The sequence below is a fragment of the Magnolia sinica genome, chromosome 4 (genome assembly GCF_029962835.1).
Source record: "Magnolia sinica isolate HGM2019 chromosome 4, MsV1, whole genome shotgun sequence".
NCBI classification, from domain to species: Eukaryota; Viridiplantae; Streptophyta; class Magnoliopsida; order Magnoliales; family Magnoliaceae; genus Magnolia; species Magnolia sinica.
The window spans coordinates 83,956,665-83,979,075 of NC_080576.1; the positions used below are offsets into that span (position 1 = coordinate 83,956,665).

General features: G+C 37.6%; 1 long non-coding RNA gene across 1 annotated transcript; it reads left to right on the forward strand.

The window, feature by feature from the left end:
• The first annotated feature begins 253 nt into the window (after nucleotides 1-253).
• On the forward strand, nucleotides 254-891 carry LOC131244578 (uncharacterized). Its single transcript, XR_009170404.1, has 2 exons — nucleotides 254-482; nucleotides 618-891. It is a non-coding gene; the product is annotated as an uncharacterized LOC131244578 (long non-coding RNA).
• The last annotated feature ends 21,520 nt before the right edge of the window (nucleotides 892-22,411 follow it).

Sequence of the window (22,411 nt, forward strand, 5' to 3'; positions counted from 1 at the left end):
CCGTGTAATTCATAGTGCTCCAAAAGAGCATTGAATCATTTCTCAAACTTAGAAACTCCACCTATTTAGTAGCCTTTTAAATCTATCATCCAAGAAAAACTAACCACCCCATCTATTTTTAAGTACTTTAAATGAAAAAAAAACCATTCATTTCTAAATTAGTGGACCTCTTATCTTTATAAATAGCCATTTCTTCCTTTATTTCATCGTTCAGCTGTGCAAACATACATACAAGAAAGAGAGAGATGGGATGTTTATAATAATATAAAAAAAATCAGTTTATATAAAAAAAAATTCCATTTGATTTTTTTTGTATGGATGCATCATGCATGGTTTTATGATAAAACACGTATGTATAAAACAAATTATTTGTTCCAAATAAGACATTTATGATAAAACAAATTATTTGTTCCAAACAGGACATTTATGATAAAACAAATTATTTGTTCCAAACAAGACATTTATCAAAGGAGCACTATCAGGTGATATTTAAGATTTCCATTATAAATAGATTAAGAGCCAATGATAATTATAAGTAGACTTGTAGCCAAAAATAAAGAATTTGATTTTTTTCAAAACATGGAAAGACTAATCAGTCCTACTTCTTGTAACTTTAGCCATTGCATCAAATGGAGGGACTGCACAAAGATTTGGTTAGGGAGACTACTGATGGTGAACTAGTAGCTACAACAAATATGAGAGTTACAAAGGTGAAAAGAAACATAAGGCGGTCGGTAAGATAAGATGCATGATTTTCCTTTTCAACTGTTAGTCATAGATTGACAGTACTTGTTTCAATTTTCTTGGATGGATGATGAATGTATTTGGGAATGTAAATGAAAATAAAAAACTTATAATATATATATATATATATATGTTATCAATGGAGGATACCTTGTTTAGGGGGACATGAAATTCTTGTAGCTTATGGTATGGTGCCCCAATATTGGTTGTATGTTACTAGTATGTAGTAGATAATACTAGGTTCAATAGTAGATAATACTAGAGAATCCCTAAACCTAAACCTAAACCTAAACTTGAAAACCCAAACCCAAACCTAAACCCGATCCCGAACCTAAACCCGATTTCCTAAACCTAAATCTAAACCTATTCTCAATTCCCTAAACCTAAACCTAAACTTAAACCTTAACCTAAACCTAAACCTAAAACCTAAATGTATTCTCAAATCCCTAAACCTAAACCTACACTTAATCCTAATCTCAACTCCCTAACCTAAACCTAAACCTAAACTTGAAAACCCAAACCTAAACCCGATCCCGAACCCGAACCCGATTTCCTAAACCTAAACCTTAACCTATTCTCAATTCCCTAAACCTATAGCTTATAACCTAAACCTAAACCTAAACCTAAACCTAAAACATAAATGTATTCTCAAATCCTTAAACCTAAACTTACACCTAATCCTAATCTCAACTCCCAAACCTAAACCTAAATCTAAACTTGAAAACCCAAACCTAAACCTAATCCCGAACGCGAACACAATTTCCTAAACCTAAACCTTAACCTATTCTCAATTCCCTAAACCTATAGCTTATAACGTAAACCTAAACCTAAACCTAAACCTAAAACATAAATGTATTCTCAAATCCCTAAACCTAAACTTACACCTAATCCTAATCTCAACTCCCTAACCTAAACCTAAACCTAAACTTGAAAACCCAAACATAAACCTAATCCCGAACGCGAACCCAATTTCCTAAACCTAAACCTTAACCTATTCTCAATTCCCTAAACCTATAGCTTATAACCTAAACCTAAACCTAAACCTAAACCTATAACTTATAACCTAAACCTAAACCTAAAACCTAAATGTATTCTAAAATCCCTAAACCTAAACCTACACTTAATCCTAATCTCAACTCCCTAACCTAAACCTAAACCTAAACTTGAAAACCCAAACCTAAACCCGATCCCAAACCCCCTTATTGCAGTACGAGATGTAAAAAGAATATGCATTGATTATGTATTTGAATTTTTTTAAATGCACCAATCAGAAACGATTTGAGACGATGCTTAATGATACTTTGTTAAATATGAAATTTATGACCTTTAGTAACTTGGTTAATTAAAAAGAACTACGTAGTGGCTTGATCCCAATCTAACTTTTTTGGTATATAGGCAGCTGTTCGTAATGTACTAGAATATCGGTGCAGCCACAAATATTTTTTCTCCTTTGAATTGTAACCAACTGTATCGGTTGCATTTTTCTCTGTCATGCAGGTTGTGGCTATTAGAGATATAATATCACCTCCTTATAGGGAAACATTTAATGATGTGTACAGGTAAATTCATTTTTTCTTATTCCTTATATTGTTTCCCAGTTATATTTGTGTTGGTTTCAGAGTACAAATAGCAATAGAAAGTGTTGGTCAATTATGGCTTATAGACAAAGGGATGAGTACCCAACAATACGAATATGGGAGGCCTTCCCCAGATATCCAGATGCTTTTAGATATAATTATGTTATTATTAAATGTATTAACTTGAAATTGATGGAGCAAACCCGGATGTGCGTCGGAGCTATCCGGATGTTGAGCAAGGGTCCGTGGAAGGTGGGAACCGCTGTTATGACCATGATGAAGCTGTCCATTTTCTATGGACAACATTGGAGTGGCCTGGCCATTTGGACAGGCCATGTTTACGTATTTACTCGAAATTGATGGAGCAGACCCGGATGTGCGTCAGAGCTATCCGGATGTTGAGCGGGGTCCCTGGAAGATGGGAACCGCTGTTATGACTATGATGAAGCTGTCCATTTTCTATGGACAACATTTAAAGGGCCTGGCCAATTGGAGCAGGCCTTGTTTATATCTGTATTTGCAGGGACCACACCCTTAACCTATAACCTAAACCTATTCTCAAATCCCAAAACCTATAACTACAACCTAAACCTATAACCTAAACCTATAAACTATAACCTAAACTTATAACATAAACTCAATTCCCTAAACTTTAACCTACAACCTAACCTAAACCTATACTTATAACCTAAACCTATTCTTAAATCCCAAAACCCATAATCTAAACCATAACCTAAACCTATAACTTATAACCTATAACCTGAACCTATAACCTAAACTCAACTCCCTAAACCTTAACCTATAACCTAACCTAAACCTATACTTATAACCTAAACCTATTCTCAAATCCCAAAACCTATAACCTAAACCTATAACCTATAACCTATAACCTGAACCAATAACCTAAACTCAATTCCCTAAACCTTAACATATAACCTAACCTAAACCTATACTTATAACCTAAACCTATTCTCAAATCCCAAAACCTATAACTATAACCTACATCTTAACCAAAAACCTATAACCTAACCTAAACCTAAACCTATAACCTTAACCTAAACCTAAATCTATAACCTTAACCTTAACATATAACCTTAACCTAAACCTATTCTCAAATCCTTAAACCTAAACCTAAACCTATAACCTAAACCAATTCTCAAATCCCTAAACCTAAACCTAAACCTATAACCTAAACCAATTCTCAAATCCCTAAACCTAAATTTAAACTTTAATGTATTCGCAAATCCCTAAACCTAAACCTACACCTAATCCTAATCTCAACTCCCTAACTTAAACCTAAACCTAAACTTGAAAACCCAAACCTAAACCTGATCCCGAACCCAAACCCGATTTTCTAAACCTAAACCTTAACCTATTCTTAATTCCCTAAACCTTAACCTATAACCTAACCTAAACCTAAATCTATTACCTGCACTTATAACCTAAACCTATAACCTAAACCTAAGCCTAAAACCTAAACCTAAACCTAAAACTGAAATGTATTCTCAAATCCTTAAACCTAACCCTACACCTAATCCTAATCTCAACTCCCTAACCTAAAATTAAACCTAAACTTGAAAACCCAAACCTAAACCCGATCCCGAACCCGGACTCGATTTCCTAAACCTAAACCTTAACCGTAACCTATTCTCAATTCCCTAAAGCTATAACCTATATACTATAACCTATAACTAAAACCTAAACCTTAACCTAAACCTAAACCTTAACCTAAACCTAAACCAAAACCTATAACCTAAACCTTAACCTATAACATCTTACCTATAACCTAAACTTATAACCTATAACCTAAAACCTAAACCTAAACCTAAACCTATAACCTAAAACCTAAAACCTAAACTTAAACCTAAACCTAAAACCTAAATGTATTCTCAAATCCCTAAACCTAGACCTACACTTAATCCTAATCTCAACTCCCTAACCTAAAGCTAAACCTATACTTGAAAACTCAAACCTAAACCTGATCTTGAACCCGAACTCAATTGCTGTAATAATGTAGCCCAATCACATGGCAAGAAACAAGAATGTATCCCTTTTAACACATGCCCATTTTTACAAAGCTTTAATTTTTGTTGTTGTTTCTATTAACTCGAATTGTAGCCCAATCACATGGCAAGAAACAAGAATGTATCCCTTTTAACACATGCCCCTTTTTACAAAGCTTTAATTTTTGTTGTTGTTTCTATTAACTTGAATTGAAACACTTTTTTGCATTATTTGCTTGCGTTAGTTTTATTTTAATGATCAGTTTTATTTTAAAAAAGTGCCCACTTTTTTGGAAGAAGTTTATGCAATTCTTCATGATTTTGAATTATAATGTTTTGTTGGTTTTATTTTATTTTATTTTAGATGAAAGACAAAAACAAAATTATTGGTGATTTTTTTTCCTTTTTTTTTTAAATTTATGATGTTAAACTTATATATATTTATGCGTGGATGAATGTAATGTGGATAAGATTGTTTGTGTTTGGATGGATGTAGTTTATGTTTGGATGAATGTAGTTTATGTTGGATTTATATAGTTTGAGTTTAGATGGATGTGAATGTGAATATGATGAAATATATTATATAACAGGTGTATATCAGGAAGAATATGATGAAACATACTGTAACAGGTGTATATTGACCCTCTCAAATTTGAAAATGTGCTGTGAAGGCTCATAAGGGACGGTTCATGATAGTATTTTTAAAGACGGTCTATGGTCGTCCTTTGAAGGCTCATAAGAGACGGTCCATGACAGTCCTTTTTAAGGACGGTCCATGGTCATCCTTCGAAGGCCCATAAGAGACGGTCCATGACAATCCTTTTTAAGGACGTTCCATGACTGTCCTTTTAAAGGACGGTCTATGGCGGTCCTTTGAAGGCTCATCAGAGATAGACTATGACAGTCCTTTTTAAAGACGGTCTATGATCATCCTTTTAAAGGACGGTCGATGGCCGTCCTTTGAAGGCTCATAAGAGACGGTCCATGACCGTCCTTTTTTCGTCAATAAGAATGATGGTTTTCGACCGTCCTTTAAGTAATACGACACGTCAAAATTTGACGGCCCATGCGATGGTCCATGACGGTCCTTTTTGGTCATTTGAGACGATTTTAGACCGTCCTTTTTTCGTTGTTTTGGCGTAGTGAGAAACCATTGAGGAAATATAGTGCAGAATTAGTTTTGGCCCTATTTTAAGTATATCCCATGATCACATGGGACCACATTTTAGTGTGCCGTTAGGTGCCCTTAGTTGTACTATATATGCACTTCAAAAATTATAAGTTAGGAACAACTAGTTGTGCACACGTAATATTTGGTATAGGGCTAAACATAGGCACTTTGATTTTCTGCACAACCATGCCTGACCACATTTTGGGATCCACTCCCTGATCATGTGGGGTTTGATTTGGCCCAATTAAAATAATATTTATCTATTCAATTAGTGTAGTTTAGAGGTTCTAAGTGGTGGCCTACTCAAACCTTCAGCGTGTGGTCCACTACAGATGCCCAAAGTTGGTACAAAACACAAATAATTAGACAATTTTCAGCAATGGGGTCTGTCACAACTTAAGGCCCAATTTTCAAACACTTAGGGATCATTCCTAACAAAAAGGTGGGACATCCTAGCTAACTTATATAAGGATTAAACATCCCCCAAAGTGGGACCCTTAATTATAGAGTGTGGGGCCCACTACAAGGTGTCAAAGAGGCCTACATGCAATACAGTTAAGTACTTGAAAAAATTTTAGCAAACAAAAAGTGTAAAGGGAACGAAATGGAGCCAATGGGAAGTGGGGCCCACATACTAGCAAACCATAGATAAGAGACAAAAATATATATGGGTTCCCAGATTGAATGAACTAATAAAATGCATAAATCACAAGTAATCTCACACCCAAGTGGGTCAATGAGAGGATAATTGTTATGTATAACATAGATCAAACATATTCATTAAGTAATACATGAAATATATATTGATGAAATCTCTATGATCAGATTCTCTGTTGGAAGATCTGATCCAATGGATGGTTTGGGAACAAGTCATTTAGGCCGTTTATAATTTTCCAACCATACAGAGCCTTGGATCCATCTGGACCACACAGAAATTCAAGATTTGTCCTTACAGAAGTATCTATCGGTATGTAATTTTCTAAATTTATCATGAAAGAATCTGACCATAGGGATGATACATATGATTATTGACTATCTCAATTAAGTTAAGAACCAATATCAAATGCATCTGACCGTTGGAATCATGGATATAGGCCAAACAAGAATGGTCTTAATATTCTCTTAAATACATCTTTCGTATCAGGCCAAGATCTCAGCCGTCCGAACTCCGATTGAGGCTTATTATATACCTTTAGAAAGATGGTTCAATTTTCTACGAATCAACGGAACATATATTTTTAATGCATTCATTAAAAGAGTAAAAAATGGGTCCATTTAGGCAAATCGGAATCCTGCATGTGCTGCTGGACAGCAACCACGTAAACTTGATGTTACGGATGATTAGATCATTGGATGGCTATGAAATTTGGTCCAGAGTTAATTCATATTGGGATTCATAATATATCCAAGTTTCAACTCCGATCTTAGCATAATTGATTTTATATGATTTTTAGAACTTGCTGTCCAGAAATAAAAAAGGATTGCAAATGAAGGGTGTGGACATGATGTCCATCATGGTGGAACATACTGACGTGGGCCACATTGCTGACCCCCATATCCATAAATACATGCACACAAGAACTCCACACCAGTGGGGCCCACACATATCAAGAAAATAAAAAGAGGAAGAAAGAGGAGGATGAGGAGGATGGGAGGAGGGGTGTAAACTCACTTCAATGGATGGATGGTTGGATGATGATGTGTGTGGTCCACTCCCTCTTGATCAATGGTGGGCCACACCTTGGCCCTACTCTCTCTCTCACTCTCTCTTAAAATCTTAAAATTTTTCTAAGTATAGGAAAAGAATAAGTGCAAAAGAGCTCCTACTCTTATATAGAGAATTGAGGGTTGAGGTGACAAAATGATGAGGCAAGTTCATGGGATCTCATTGGTGCTAAAAGTGAGGTGGAATGTGACGTATGGCATGGGTAGTGGATGGATGAGGTTGATGATGCTGAGGATGCATTGGCCAAGGTGTTAGAAATCTAGACATGCATTGGCTAATGGATGGATAAGGGTTATGGGTTGTAAGTGATGCATGATGGATGATGAAGTGGAGTGTTGCAATTGGTTATTTGAAGTGATGTGACACAAATCAAGACATGCACTGGATGCATGTATAGGATGAGGGGGACATGAGTCATGATTAGTTTCTAAGGCATGGGGAGAGAGCTAATGAAGAGTTTTAGGATAGAATCTAATTTTGTCTTATAGTGCTTGTCTTATATGTACTAGGTTCTTATTTTTTCATGTAGCAATTGTCCTATTTGTTAGTAATTTTCATTTTCTAAAAGTGGGCTTTAGGCCTACGTGGGCTCAAGTCTGATGGGCCTAGCATAATAAAGGTTGCTTGTGTTACTGGATACATAATTTGGGCCATACATTCGATGGGTCATATCTCACTAACGGGGCGTCAGATTAACACACGATTTTTACCATTGCGACCATAACGACAACGTGGTCCACATGATAGAGGTCTCAAGGTCATCCAAAATAAATTACTTTGGTGAGTTTTCTAGTTGCACTAGGGTGTAGTGTATGGTCTATCAATAGTGCGAATTGGGACACGTGTACACACGAGCAATGTTGTAAAAGACTGGCCATAGGAAGTCCTACAGGACTCATGTCTTTTATCAGGAAAGTTTACCAGAGAGAGAGAGAGAGAGAGAGAGAGAGAGAGATCGGATCTTCTTCATGGCTAGTGAAGGATTGATGAGGTGCGTCTATGAAGCGTCCATCGCAAGACAGGACATGGAGATCGATGGAGGAAATCTAAGGGGCCATTTGAATGTGGGCGCTTGATGGAAGATGAAAGAGGGAAAAGAAGAAAGGAGGGAAAAGAGGGGCGCTCGATAGATTTGGGATGGAATTGGAAATCCTCTTTAAAATGAGATAAAAAATTGAATTCCGAATGTTGTGAGTTTTCCACTAAATAATAACACAAACTCTATTAACGGTCGTACGTGCATGGGACCAATTTCTGGATGGTTAAGATTGTATTATATAATAAAAATGTATAAATATTTACAATTTAAAACCATAGCGATTATTTGGATGGTCTAGATAACTCTATATCTTAACCACTATTGTTATGAATAAGTCACCACTACTTTACATTAAATACAAAACTCGTAGTGAAAAGTAGAAAAATGAAAATGGTAAATTGAGCTTTGGATTTGGTATGGCTCTGTGGGCCCCACCATGATTGATTTGTTTCATCCATGCCGACCATCCATTTCTCAACATAATTTTATCATCGATCCCAAAAAATGAGCCTTAACTAAAGCTTGGGTGGACCACACAATGCGAAAATAATAGTGATTAGCCGGTGTACCACACACCAGTTATATAGCTGTTGTATTGACGTCGGCAAGTTATGTGGGTCCCATCATGATTTATGTGTTATATCTAAACCGTTCATCCATCTAGCGAGCTCGTCTTAAGGCTTAGGACTAAAAATAAGATAGTTATAAAGATAAAATGGACCACACTATGAAAAGTAGCAAGGCATTGAACGTCTACCATTGAAACCTTTTTGGAATCACAGAAGTTTTGGATTAACATGAAATTTGTTTTTACTCTTCATACACGTATATGTGACCTTATGTAAAGATTGGATGATAAATAAATGTTGTGGTGGACCTACGAATTTTTTAGTGGTGAAATCATCATCTCCATTGCTATTTTTGGTGTCGTCTATTTGAACTTTGGATATAATTCATTTTTTGGTTGATGATCTCAAATGATCTCGAAAAATTATTACTAACTTGCAATGTATAGGAAAATTAAGTATGGCCTTAAAGAACTCAACGTATTAGAGCTTTGCCAAGCCCACACGTTATGTATAATAATGATAATGCACACACGCCACCACATGTGTCTACCTGGCATATTGGTACACGATCTAGTCCATTCATTAGAGATGTAGGTATGGCCAATCCACCATCAGATCAACACAGTTGATCACTAAGCAATGGGACCCCACTTGTAGAAGTCGAAAATCCAAACTTGCACCATAAGTTCCAATTTTTAACATATGGCCATCTTGTCCAGTGACTATTAGGTGGGCCCAACCCATTTCCACCCCTAACTAGAGACCTGACAAGTCATACTTCAAAGAGACAAAATTCTTTAAAGATGTTATAGGGACCATTGATTTAGTGGCCATGATGCCAAACACATCTTCAACCTGTAAATAGAAAACCTCCCTTATATTAGTTTTGGATGGCTCTTTTTGTGAATTCCTTTACCGACGATTTTTTTCATTGGTAAAAAGTTCCTTTACCAATGATATTATATAATGTCGGTAAAAATAGCCTCTCCATCATCGGAAAGGACACCAAGGGATCTTTTGCCGACAAACTATTTGGTTCATCGGGAAAATAGTTTTCACTGACGATACATAATATCGTCGGGAAAAGTTTCCAAGCCGTCATTATAAATGGTGGCAGGAACATATTTGGTCATGGCGGGAATCTTTTGCCGACGAAATATAATTTCATCGTGGAAAGTCATGTTTACCGTTGAAATTGATTTTGTCGAAAATAAGTTCGTCGGTAAAAAGCCAATTTCTTATAGTGTTGGTTGAAAACCACGACCCATTCTTCCTCATAACCACGACCCGTCGAGTGGTTCGTGGTTTTTATCCACAGTGGATCGTGGTCGTCAACCACAACCTAGTGTGGATGACAACCACGATCCAATGTGGATGCTAACCATGACCCTTTACATATGATAACTAGTATCCTTCATTTCTGACTTGTACCCATTCAATTTTTTCGTTGATTAACCAATATTAAAAGAGTATGGGTCGTAGGCCTATATTATGCTATTATGATGGAGAGAGTGTATATGACAAGAGAATGTTTACCTCCAATGGGAGAGATTCAAAAGGATTTGTTGTGAGTGATGATATTATATATCGACAACTCCTAGATAAAATGCATCAGATTATGAAAACTGCATCGGATGAATTCGATTTGATAATTAAAGTTGTGTACGGTGATGCACTACATGGCTTCCTCCATCCACGTAGAGTTAAAGACGATGAAGATCTCGAAGCATATATGTTATTCTTTGGACAGACTCCCTTAAACACAAATATCATTGTATGTAGAGAAAGTGGGGTGTTGTCCTCTCGTTGAAGATAATAGCATACATTATACTTTGCATTCTAACCTATCGTCGTTTGATTTTCAGCCTTCAAGCAATGATCGGATAGTCGATGATTCCGATATACCTGGCCCTTGAAATAATGATAAATATCACGATCGAGGACTTGACGATTGTGATAGACGCGACCCTTGATGTAACGATTGCTGACCACTACAATCTCCAAATCCCATCCGTCAATGATGTTTCTTTTGATCCATTCGTGCAGGTCAATCTACAGCCTATAAACTTAAATTTACCCATACCGGTGTATGAAGAAAATGGAGATATTCCTACATCATTATATACTGTCTTCACTCTATCTGATGAAGCTTTTCTCAATTCAGATCATCAATAATATCAAAAATTTGTAGAAGATCCAATTGAAATATTTATCGGGCAAGTGTTCAAGGACAATGGCTGATTACAACATTTTCTACGTAAATATGCGATGCGCCACAACTTCCAATATAAGGTCTTGAAGTCTAAAAAGTTGAGATATACGATTAGGTGTATTATAGAAAAATTGTAGTTGGAGGATGCATGCTTCAAAGTTGGATGACACAAGGATGTTTAAGATAAAGACTTAAAACTCAAAGCATATATGTAGCATGTCATTTGAGGCAATACACCGCTCTGAGTCAACAATCATGGATGACAGGTGTGATATAGTATCCTCAAAGAGGAAGGGAAGAGATCATCGTCAAGCCACCAGTTTGATAAGTAGTGAATTTGGCGTTGGTCGTATGTGTTCGGGACTGACTTACATGCCAAAAGAAATTCAATATCGAATGAGTGATATGTAATGGGTTGAGATCAGGTGCAAGAAAGCATGGAAAGGTAAAGAGATTGCAATGGAACAAGTCTTGTGATCTTACGAGGGTTCTTATAATGAGCTTCCAACCTATCTTTACAAGTTAAGAAATGCCAATTTAGGGACTGTGAAGGAATTACAGGTCATTGATGAAATAAATAGTTTTGATAGATGCTTTATTGTAATTGGATGGTGCATCAGAAGCTTACATTTGCATATTCGGAGGGTCTTGTGTGTTGATGCGACACATTTGATAGGAAGGTACAAGGATGTTCTTTCCATGGCTACTACATTGGATGAAAATAATCACGTCCTCCCTGTGACATATGGGATCGGAGAATCCAAGAACAATTGTAGCTGGAGGTGTTTTCTTGAGAATTTATCCAAAACAATCAGGATTCTTCAAGAACTATTTATATTGTTAGATCGTCACAAAGGGTTGGTCAGTGAAGTCCCTAACATTTTTTTCCCATGCAATCCATGAATATTGTGCTCATCATATTCTTAGAAACATGAAGAAGGCGTGTTCGGATGATTCTGTGAGGGAATACTTTTAGGGCACTGTTAACACATATAGGACATCTACATTTTGGGAGATGATGCGACGCATTCAAACGTTTAATCCCACAGCATATCAGTTCCTTAATGGTATAGAAAAGAAAATATGGACATCTATTTTCTTTCTTGGCATGAGGTATAACATTGTAACCACCAACATCATCGAAAGCATGAATGCATTGTTCGTAGATACACAGAGTATCCCATTACGAAACATCTTGAATCAATGAGTAAAATCCAAGACTTCTTCCTCCGTCGACGAGACGAAGCCTCGGTTGCAAGGGAATTTTGACTCCTTGGGCAGAAAAAAGATTGACCGAACTTTATCACTTGGAAGTGCGAAAGACACAATGTATCACGATTTTAGTGGATGAGTTCCAAGTGATAACATGGGGAATGACCGATGTAGAGAAGCTAAGAGGAATGAAGCGTAAATAGTGTGAGTTTGGTTCAATGTTGCTACCTTATGTTCATGTGATAATGGCATGTGATAAGTATCAACTTGATATATACAAATACTGCTCTCCATTCTACTCCAAAGAAATATATTATAAAACATACCAAGAGTCAGTTTACCCAGTGCTTAACAAGACACAATGAAACATTCCAGAGGAAGTGAAGATTTATGTGAGAATACAAAGCCTTTAGAATGAGACGATCTGCTAGAAGACCAAAAAAGTTAAAATTATATCCTAGGGAGAAGATAGGACAACACCTAAATGATGGAGATGCAATCGAATGGGTCACAATCGGCGTCGATGCACTTTCGTCCCTACAGGCCAAGGCTGATGATGACTTAATACTTTGGTTTTTTATTTTTATTTTTTTATTGTTTATGATAATGTAATGTAATCACACCAATAAGCATTTTGGCTCTATGAACTGTAATGTACTTATTGATTCATGAACCGCTGTGCAAGTTAACCAAGACCCAATGTGGACGATAATTACGAACCGTTGTGCATTTGAACCACAACCCAATGAGAAAATCGTATACTGAACAACAGGTCGTGGTTGTCATGTTATATGGATCGTGGTTGTCATGTTAGATGGGTCGTGCTTTCACATTGGGTCGCGATTGTCGACATCGATTCAATATGGTTGACAACCACAATCCATTACAACTGTGAACCATATAACTGATAACCACGATCAATGCTTCACGATAACCACAACCCATATAACACGACAACCATGACCCATAATCATTACATTCAGGGTCTATGTATCATGACAACTACGACCCATACAACATTATAACCATGACCCATATATAATGACAATCACGACCCATGTAACATGTCAACCATGACCCATGTAACATTACAACCACGACCCGTATAACATGACAACCATAAACCATATCAATTGACAACCATGATTAATGCTTCATGACAACCATGACCCATATAACACGATAACCACGACCCATATATCATTACATTCAGTGACCATGTATCATGATGATCACAACTCATACAACATTACAACTACAACTCATATATAATGACAATCACGACCCATGTAACATGTCAACCACGACCCATGCGCTGAAGTTAGCATTTATGATGAGATCATGCACCGGATATCGCTCCATACGTGTGTTACTGGAGTCAAGTCTTGAGCGCGATTATTGGACTTGTCTCTGTCCGAGTCGACCTTATAATCCAAGTCCTTCCTGTGACAGTTTAGTCGTGTTGTCGATGAGCACCTACTTGAATTCGGCGGACGAGGTGTGTAATGGCTTCTTCTGGGTTCCAGGCTGATGTCAAAGCTTTACAGAAGAACTTGGACAAAGTCCTATAACTCGAGCTGATGAAAGACATTTTGTCATGACAGATTAAGCCGTGTTGTGATTGAGCACCTACTCAGAGTCAGTGGACGAGGTGTGTAATGACTTCTTCTAGGTTCCAGACTGACGTGAAAGCTCTACAAAAGAACTTGAGATTTTGTAACATGACAATAAGGTTCCATATAACATGACAACCACGACCCATATAACATGACAACCACGAACCATAGCAACTGACAACACGACCCATGTAACTTTGACAACCATGATCCATATAACATGACAACCATGATCCATATTACATGAAAACAACGATCCATAAAAACTGTCAACAACAACCCTTCGTCTGGGTCGTGTTTTGACAACATGAAGGATCATGGTTGTTAACTACGAAGGGTCATGGTTGTCACTGTAAATAGTCGAGATTTGATTTCTTAGAGGGTGGAAGGTTTGAAAACATGAAGTCCTGGTTTTCAACTATCAATGGTGGAGGTTTGATCAAGGTGTGCCCTACAGTAAGCTCCCTTCACTTGACAACGAAAACCCTCACGTTCTCCAATTTGATCTTCCCTATCCGTAGCAAATTCCTAGAAGAAGGTCTGATAAATAGATACATCCCCCTATGCAGAAACGGTCATTTTCCATTGGCAAATCCATTACATTAGGGAAACGGACCTTTTCCATTTCTTAATATACTCCCTGTATGTGGAAATAGTCCTTTTCCACTGGGTCATGGCATAAAGGATTGTGATTATCATTAACAATGGGTCGTGGTTGTCATCCACATTAGGTCGTGATTGGGAACCACCACCCATTGTGTATGACAACCACGACCCGAATATCGAGTTGTGGTTTACATGCACATTGGATCATGATTGTCACAGACATTGGATCGTGGTTGTCACATACATTTGAGAGGTAGGACCATGCATCGAGGCCAATACTAATGGTCGTGGTTATGAAGAACAATTAGTCTTGGTTGCCATGGATAATGGATTGTGGTTCACATGAATAATGGATCGTGGTTGTCAACTATGTTGCGTTGTGGTTATGATGAACAATGGATCGTTGTTGTTAAATGACAACCACGATCCATATGTCATGACAACCACGACCCATATAACATGACAACCACGGCCCATGACATCTGACAATCATGACTAGTGTAACATGAAAACCATGACCCATATAACATGACAACCACGACCCATAACCACTGGAACCCACGAACCATATTCCGTGTTCAAGCATGAACCATATTCTGTGACAACCACTTTGTATTGTGGTTGTTATGTTATATCGATTGTGGTTTTAATGTTCGATGGGTCCTAGTTGTCAGTTATTATGGGTCGTGGTTTTCAAGTTATGTGGATCACGGTAGTCATGTTATATGGATCGTGGTTTTTAAAAATTTTGGACCAATATGCCCTTGACACGTAAAAAGAGGTAATGATGAAAAGGTTAGGTCGGTGCAGAAATTCTTATGTTATGCCGGTATGTCTCATATGGCTGTGGTTATCTCTCGGTTGTGGGACAAATGTGATGTAAATTTTCGATCTACACGGACTAGTAGTTGTTGGAGTATGTCTTAATCTTTATCCAAAAATATGAACGTTACTTACAGATGAAGCTGACCACATCAAAATAAATAGTTATAAAGTGATGGGAACTATCGGGGCAACACCCTACCATTATAAACATTATTTTTATGATATGCCTTTATATATGTATATTACATACGATGATTAGGTTAGATGAGATTTATAGATCACTCTGGGCCCCACATATCTTAATTTGTACTAAATTAATATGTCGCATGTACGTACATTAAAAATGGCAAGAAAATGAGAAAAGTTCTCTTACGAATCCCAACGCATAAAACCAACCGTCGATCATCTTATTTTAGTCTATAGGCTCATCATAAATCAGATCTAATCCATTAGAATTATTCAGAGATGATGGATTCCCAAGAAATGTTTAATACTAACATCGTATCGAGCCATTAGTGGCCCACACTGAGTAAAAAGGATAAATTATTTGCTTTTACAGAACCTATTGGTTTGAACTGTTGTGGTCCACTAGATTTGAATATTTTAATCAATCTTTGGACAATTGTGTTCCTTGATTTTACAAATAGAATGGACGAAGCGGATCAGATAAAATGTAAACCGATGTGACTTGGAAATGTCATAAGTTGGAAGATATATAATATAAAACAACTATTTGTCCCCATACAGAACACCAACCTTATTCAAAGCTTCTTCTCTGGGACCCCCTTCCCTTTAAATTTTCCTGGTTTTGAATCTTCTTCACTAGGTCCCTCCATCGCCACTCAGCGAGTACATCTAGAAGTTCAGTCCAGCTTAGTCCATATGAATGGCAAAGTAAGGTATGTGTTTTAGTAAACTATATTCTCAGTGTTTAGCGAGGGGTCGTGGTTTGTATGAAAGTATGGTCGAGGTTTACATTCACAATGGTCCGTGGTTGATATGCACAAAGGAACGCGGTTAACAAGTACAATGGATCGTGGTTATCAAAAAATGGTTGTGGTTAATAGGCACAATGGATCGTGTTTGACGGCTTATTAAGAGGGGTCGTGGTTAACATTAAATAGGGTTGTGGTTTACAACCACAATAGGTCATGATTGATAGGCACAACGGTTCACACATTCAATGGATAATGGTTGTCAACCACGACCCAGTGTGGATCACGGTTCACATGTACAACAGGTCTTGATTGTGATCGTGGTTGATATACCCAGTGTATCGTGGTTGATAGGCACAGTGGATTGTGGATCACATGTTATGTGGGTCATGGACACGACCCAACATTGATGACGACATCGATTCGTGTAGCATGATAACCGTGATCGTGGTTGATATGCACAGTGGATCGTGGTTGATAGGCATAGTGGATCATGGATCACATGTTATGTGGGTCGTGAACGTCATCCACGACCAAACATTGATGACAACAATGATCCGTGTAACATGACAACCACGATCATGGTTGTGCTCATGGTCAATCTGCTTAGTGGATCGTAGTTGATAGGCACAGTGGATTGTGGATTATATGTTATATGGTCGTGACTGTCATCCACGACCTGACATAAAGGACAACAGCGATCCGTACAACATGACAACCACAATCCTCTATAACTCGTGATAACCACAACCCAATTTGGATGACAACCACGATCCACTATGTACTACAATTATGACCCATGCTAAATTTTGAGTCCAAAATTTGCAAGACCATCTTATTATTGATTAACAATCCACGATCATATTGAAATGTAGGTCGAAACAAGCCAATAATGACCACATGCTTAGACTTTAAAAAGGTATAAGTCTCTTTGAAGTGCTCCATCAATTTTTTGAAGGAGTACATGATTGAAGATATAGAGAAGAATACTGATAAAAAGAAATTATTTAGGAACAACTGTTTTGGATTTCTGCTTGACTTTCCACTGACTGGTGGATGTCACACTCTCAGATCATGCATTGCCTAATGCAGAGGCATGTTGGTATTCTAACATTCAATGTTTAGGGCACCATGATAAAATTTATCGAGCTCGATTTTGCATTAATAATGGGTCTTAAGTTTGGACCAGTTAGGATAGATGGTGGCGGTCGTGACAAGACTGGAAGAGTAGAGACAGGAAAAGGTATTAGGGATACGTATCTAAAAGTAGTTAGTGTGAGTAAGAAAGAATTGAAAGAAGCCTATATGTCACTCACTGATAAAGAACAACATATGGGCGCGGTGAAGTTGGCTCTAATAATTTGTGTTGAGAGTCTAATAGTTGGATCTTCGCAAAAGAATTACTGTGTTGGTAAGTTTATTGACATGGTTGATGACTTGAAATATTTTAATAACTACCCTTGGGGCAGTGTGGGGTATGAATATTTGATGGATGGGGTTAACACTGTAATTGGCAGTTCGGGTGTATGACCAGTACCCCAAATCATACAACATATGCAGATGCGCGTATGCATTACAAGTAAGTTATTATTGTCTTGATTCATACTTTGAGTTTGAAATTTTTCTCCATACATGTTAACCAATATATAATGCATGATAATTGATTTTAAATAGATTTGGGCCTATGAATGTTTTCCCAAACTCACTGGTGACAGTGGGTGGGCCGTTAGAAGATTGCCTATAAGGATTCCTCGAATACTAAATTGAGATCCTTATAAAGTAGGCAGATATCCCCCAATCTTGGCCATCTTCACAGTTGTATCGGTAAGAGTTATTTAATTATTAGTGTAATTTAATTATGCAGTATGTGTATAATTAATAAATCAATTTTGCTCATGCAGGTGGTGTTAGCTCTAGAGCTTCGACTAACGGTCGAAGAAGTAGAGACCGAGGTTATCGGAAGTATAACTGATGACACTTATAGAAAGGACAAGGCTCTGCGGGCAACACCCACGACAGAGAAAATGGGAGAGGACATTGAGGAAATAAAAAATAAACTTGAGGCTGATCTTAAAGCCTACCTCAAGGAAATAAAAAATAAACTTGAGGGTGGTCCTAAAGCCTCCCTCGAGACCCTTGTTGGCAAGATATTTAAAAAGAATAAAAAATCAAGATCTGAAATAAAGAAATTTAATCAACGGATTGAGACCTTTGCAAATGAAGTGGAAGAAATAAAGGATGAAGTGAAGTGAATTGATGGGTTTGGAGGAGAAATAAAGTAACTCAAGGAGGAGAATGCTTCTTTACGCGAAGAAGTTGATGAGAGAGGATATTCATACAAAATACGTACGTGATATTGCTTTGCTTTATTTGTTAACAGGCCATTGTGAATGTACTATGTTCTAATATATGATTTTAATACAGGTCAACAACACAACAACAAGAACTGTTAATGATAGGATGAGCCATCTCAAACGTTTTGAAGATGGGATGAACCATCTCAAAGATGACAATGCTTCTCTGTGGGAGTAGATGAAGCAGCTAATAGATGAGTTTCAGGCAATGAAGGTAAATGAAAAATGGATCGTTGTTATCATCCATAAGGGGGTCATGGTTGTCATACACATTGGGTCGTGGTTGATGTACGACCCAACATTGATTGCAACAATGATCCTAGCCGAGGGCCGTGGTTACTGTGAAAAATGGGTCATAATTTCTATAAACTATGGATCGTGGTTATGATACATAATGGATCGTGATTTTCAACCATGATGGTTCATGGGTGTGGTTGAACCACAACCCAATATGAACGACAACCACTCTCCAATAGTCATAATAACCATAACCATTTTCTTGATCATAGTTGTCTCCACAGTGGGTCGTGGTTCACAACCAGGAATGGTCGTGGTTGAGTTCCTTAAAAAAGATATATTGAAATACATAATAATATATGATTTTATTACAAGAGAAAGTACCTTCGATGAGCCCTCTCGGAGGAAAGAATGCTTCTCTATAGGAGCAGATGAAAAAGCTTGGAGAGGAGTTCCAAGCAATGAAGGTATAATCTTGAATCTTATTTGGTCATTGTTGTATTCCTTTTTGGGTCATGGTTATGATCCAATGATGGATCGTTGTTATCATCCACCAGGGGTTGTGGTTGTCATACACATTGGGTTGTGTCTGAATCTTATTTTATTATAGGACAATGTCCCTTTAATGAGCCCTTTCAGAGGAGAGAATGCTTCAGTGCAGAAGCAGGTGAAGTAACTTAGAGAGGAGATCCAAGAAATGAAGGTATATGAAATTGAATTTAGCCTAAATCTTATTTGGTCGTTGTTGTGTTCCTGTGTGGGTCGTGGTTATAATCCAAAGATGGATCGTTGTTATCATCCACTAGGGGTCATTGTTGTTATGCACATTAAGTCGTGGCTGATGCACGACCCAATATGGATCACAACCACGATCTAAATCAGGGTCGTGGTTACTGATTGCGAAGGATCATGGTTTGTATGAACTGTGGATCGTGGTTATCATCCATGATGTATCATGATTTTCATCCACAATTATTCATGGGTGTGAACCACGGTGTAATGTGGATGACAACCACGATCCAGATGGAGGGTCGTGGTTCACATTCCCAATGGAACTTGGTTTCCATCCATAGTGGTTCGTAGTTGAATCACGACTTAATAGGTTCGAAAAACACAATCCATTGTTCATAATAACCATGACCCTTTACTTGATCGTAGTTGTCATCCACAGTGGGTCGTGGTTCACAACCAGGAAGGGTCGTGGTTGAGTTCCTTTAAAAAGACATATTGAAATACATAATAAAATATAATTTTATTACAGGAGAAAGCCCCTTCGATGAGCCCTCTAAGAGGAGAGAATGCTTCATTGTAGGAGAAAATGAAGAAGCTTGGAGAGGAGTTCCAAGCAATGAAGGTATATGAAATTGAATTTATCTTGAATCTTATTTGCTCGTTGTTGTGTTCATTTTTGGGTCGTGGTTCACATTCCCAATGGAAATTAGTTTTCGTCCATAGTGGGTCGTGGTTGAACCACGACCCAATATATACGATAACCACGATCCATTATTCATTTCTTGACACTCATAAATAATATATGATTTTATTACAGGATAATGTCCCTTCGATGAGCCCTCTTAGAGGAGAGAATGCTTCACTGCAGGAGCAGGTGAAGCAACTTAGAGAGGAGATTCAAGCAATGGAGGCATATGAAATTGAATTTATCCTTAATCTTGTTTGGTCGTTGTTGTGTATCGTTTTGGGTCATGGTTATTATCCAATGATAGATCGTTGTTATTATCCACCAGGGGTCGTGGTTGTCATACACGTTGGGTCATGTCTGAATCACGACCCAATTAGACGACAACCACGATCCATTGTTCGTAATAACCCCGACCCTTTTCTTGATCATAGTTGTCATCCACATAGGGTTGTGATTGAATTCATCGAAAAAGATAGTCAATTTCATTTCTAATATATGGTTTTATTATAGGATAATGTACCTTCGATGAACCCTCTCAGAGGAGAGAATGCTTCACTACAAGAGCAGCTGAAGCAGCTTGGAGAGGAGATACAAGGAATGAAGGTATATGAAATTGAATTTATCCTGAATCTTATTTGGTCGTTGTTGTGTTCCGTTTTGGGTCGTGGTTATGATCCAGTGATGGATCATTATTATCATCCACCAGGGTCGTGGTTGTCATAAACATTCTGTCGTGTCTGAATCACAACCCAAGATTGATGACAACCGCGATCCAAACCAGGGTCATGGTTTGTATGAACCGTGGATCGTGATTTTCATCCACGACCCAATACGGTCGACAATCACGATGGTTCGTGGGTGCAAACCATGACCCAATATGGTCGACAACTATGCTCCATTCGTTGTAATAACCATGACCCTTTTCTTGATTGTTGTTGTCATACATGGAGGATTGTGGTTCATAACCAGGAAGGGTTGTGGTTGAATTACTTGAAAAGGACATTGAAATTCATAAATAATATATGATTTTATTATAGGACAATGTCCATTTGATGAACCCTCTGAGAGGAGAGAATGCTTCACTACAGGAGCGGATGAAGCAGCTTGGAGAGGAGATCCAAGTAATGAAGGTATATGAAATTGGAATTTGGTCGTTGTTGTGTTTCTTTTTGGGTCGTGGTTATTGTTAATATTAGATCGTTGTTATCATGTGTAATTGGTTGTTGTTTGCCTTTGGTTTGATAGTTAACAAGTCATTATGAATGTAATGTCATCCAATATAAGATTTTATAACAGGTCAACAGCTCAACAAAAACTACAACCATTAAGGCTAGGATGAGCCAGCTCTCTTATTTTGAAGATAAGATGAGCCATCTTAAAGATGACAATGCTGCACTGTGGGAGCATATGAAGCCGATACTAGAGGATTTCAAAGCTACAAAGGTATATGAATTTTAATTTATCTTAGTCCTTATTTGGTCGCAGTTATCTTCCATAATGGATCATGATTACCATCCACAGTGGATCATGGTAGTCATGGCATATGGGTCGTGATTATTATTCATAATGGGTCATGGTTATAATATACATTGGGTTGTGGTTGCGTACGACCCAATGTGGATGAGAACCATGATCCAATATGGGTGATAAGTGACAACCACGACCATTCATCTAGTTGATACATAAATAATATATGATTTTATTTCAGAACAATATTTTGACAAGCCCTCTCAGACGTGAGAATGCATAACTAAGGGAGAGGATTAAGCAGCTAAGAGAGGAGTTCCAAGCATCGAAGGTATATTTATGGGTCGTGATTATCCACAATGGATCGTGGTTGCTAGCCACATTAGGTCGTCATTTTATACACATTGGGTTGTAGTTAATGCACGACCTAATGTGGATGACAGCCACGATCTACATGAGGATCGTGGTCACTGTCAACATTGGATCGTTGTTATCAAGTATAATTGGTTGTGGTTATCACCCAAAGTAGATCGTGGATGTGAACCACGACCACTATCGTTAATAATCACGATTCTTCAACTTTGTCTTGGTTTCTAGGAACCTTGGATCGTGGTTATCATCCATAAGGGATCGTGGTTTTCTTTCACACTGGTCATGGTTCATCCACAATTGTTCGTGGTTATGAACCACGAGCCAAT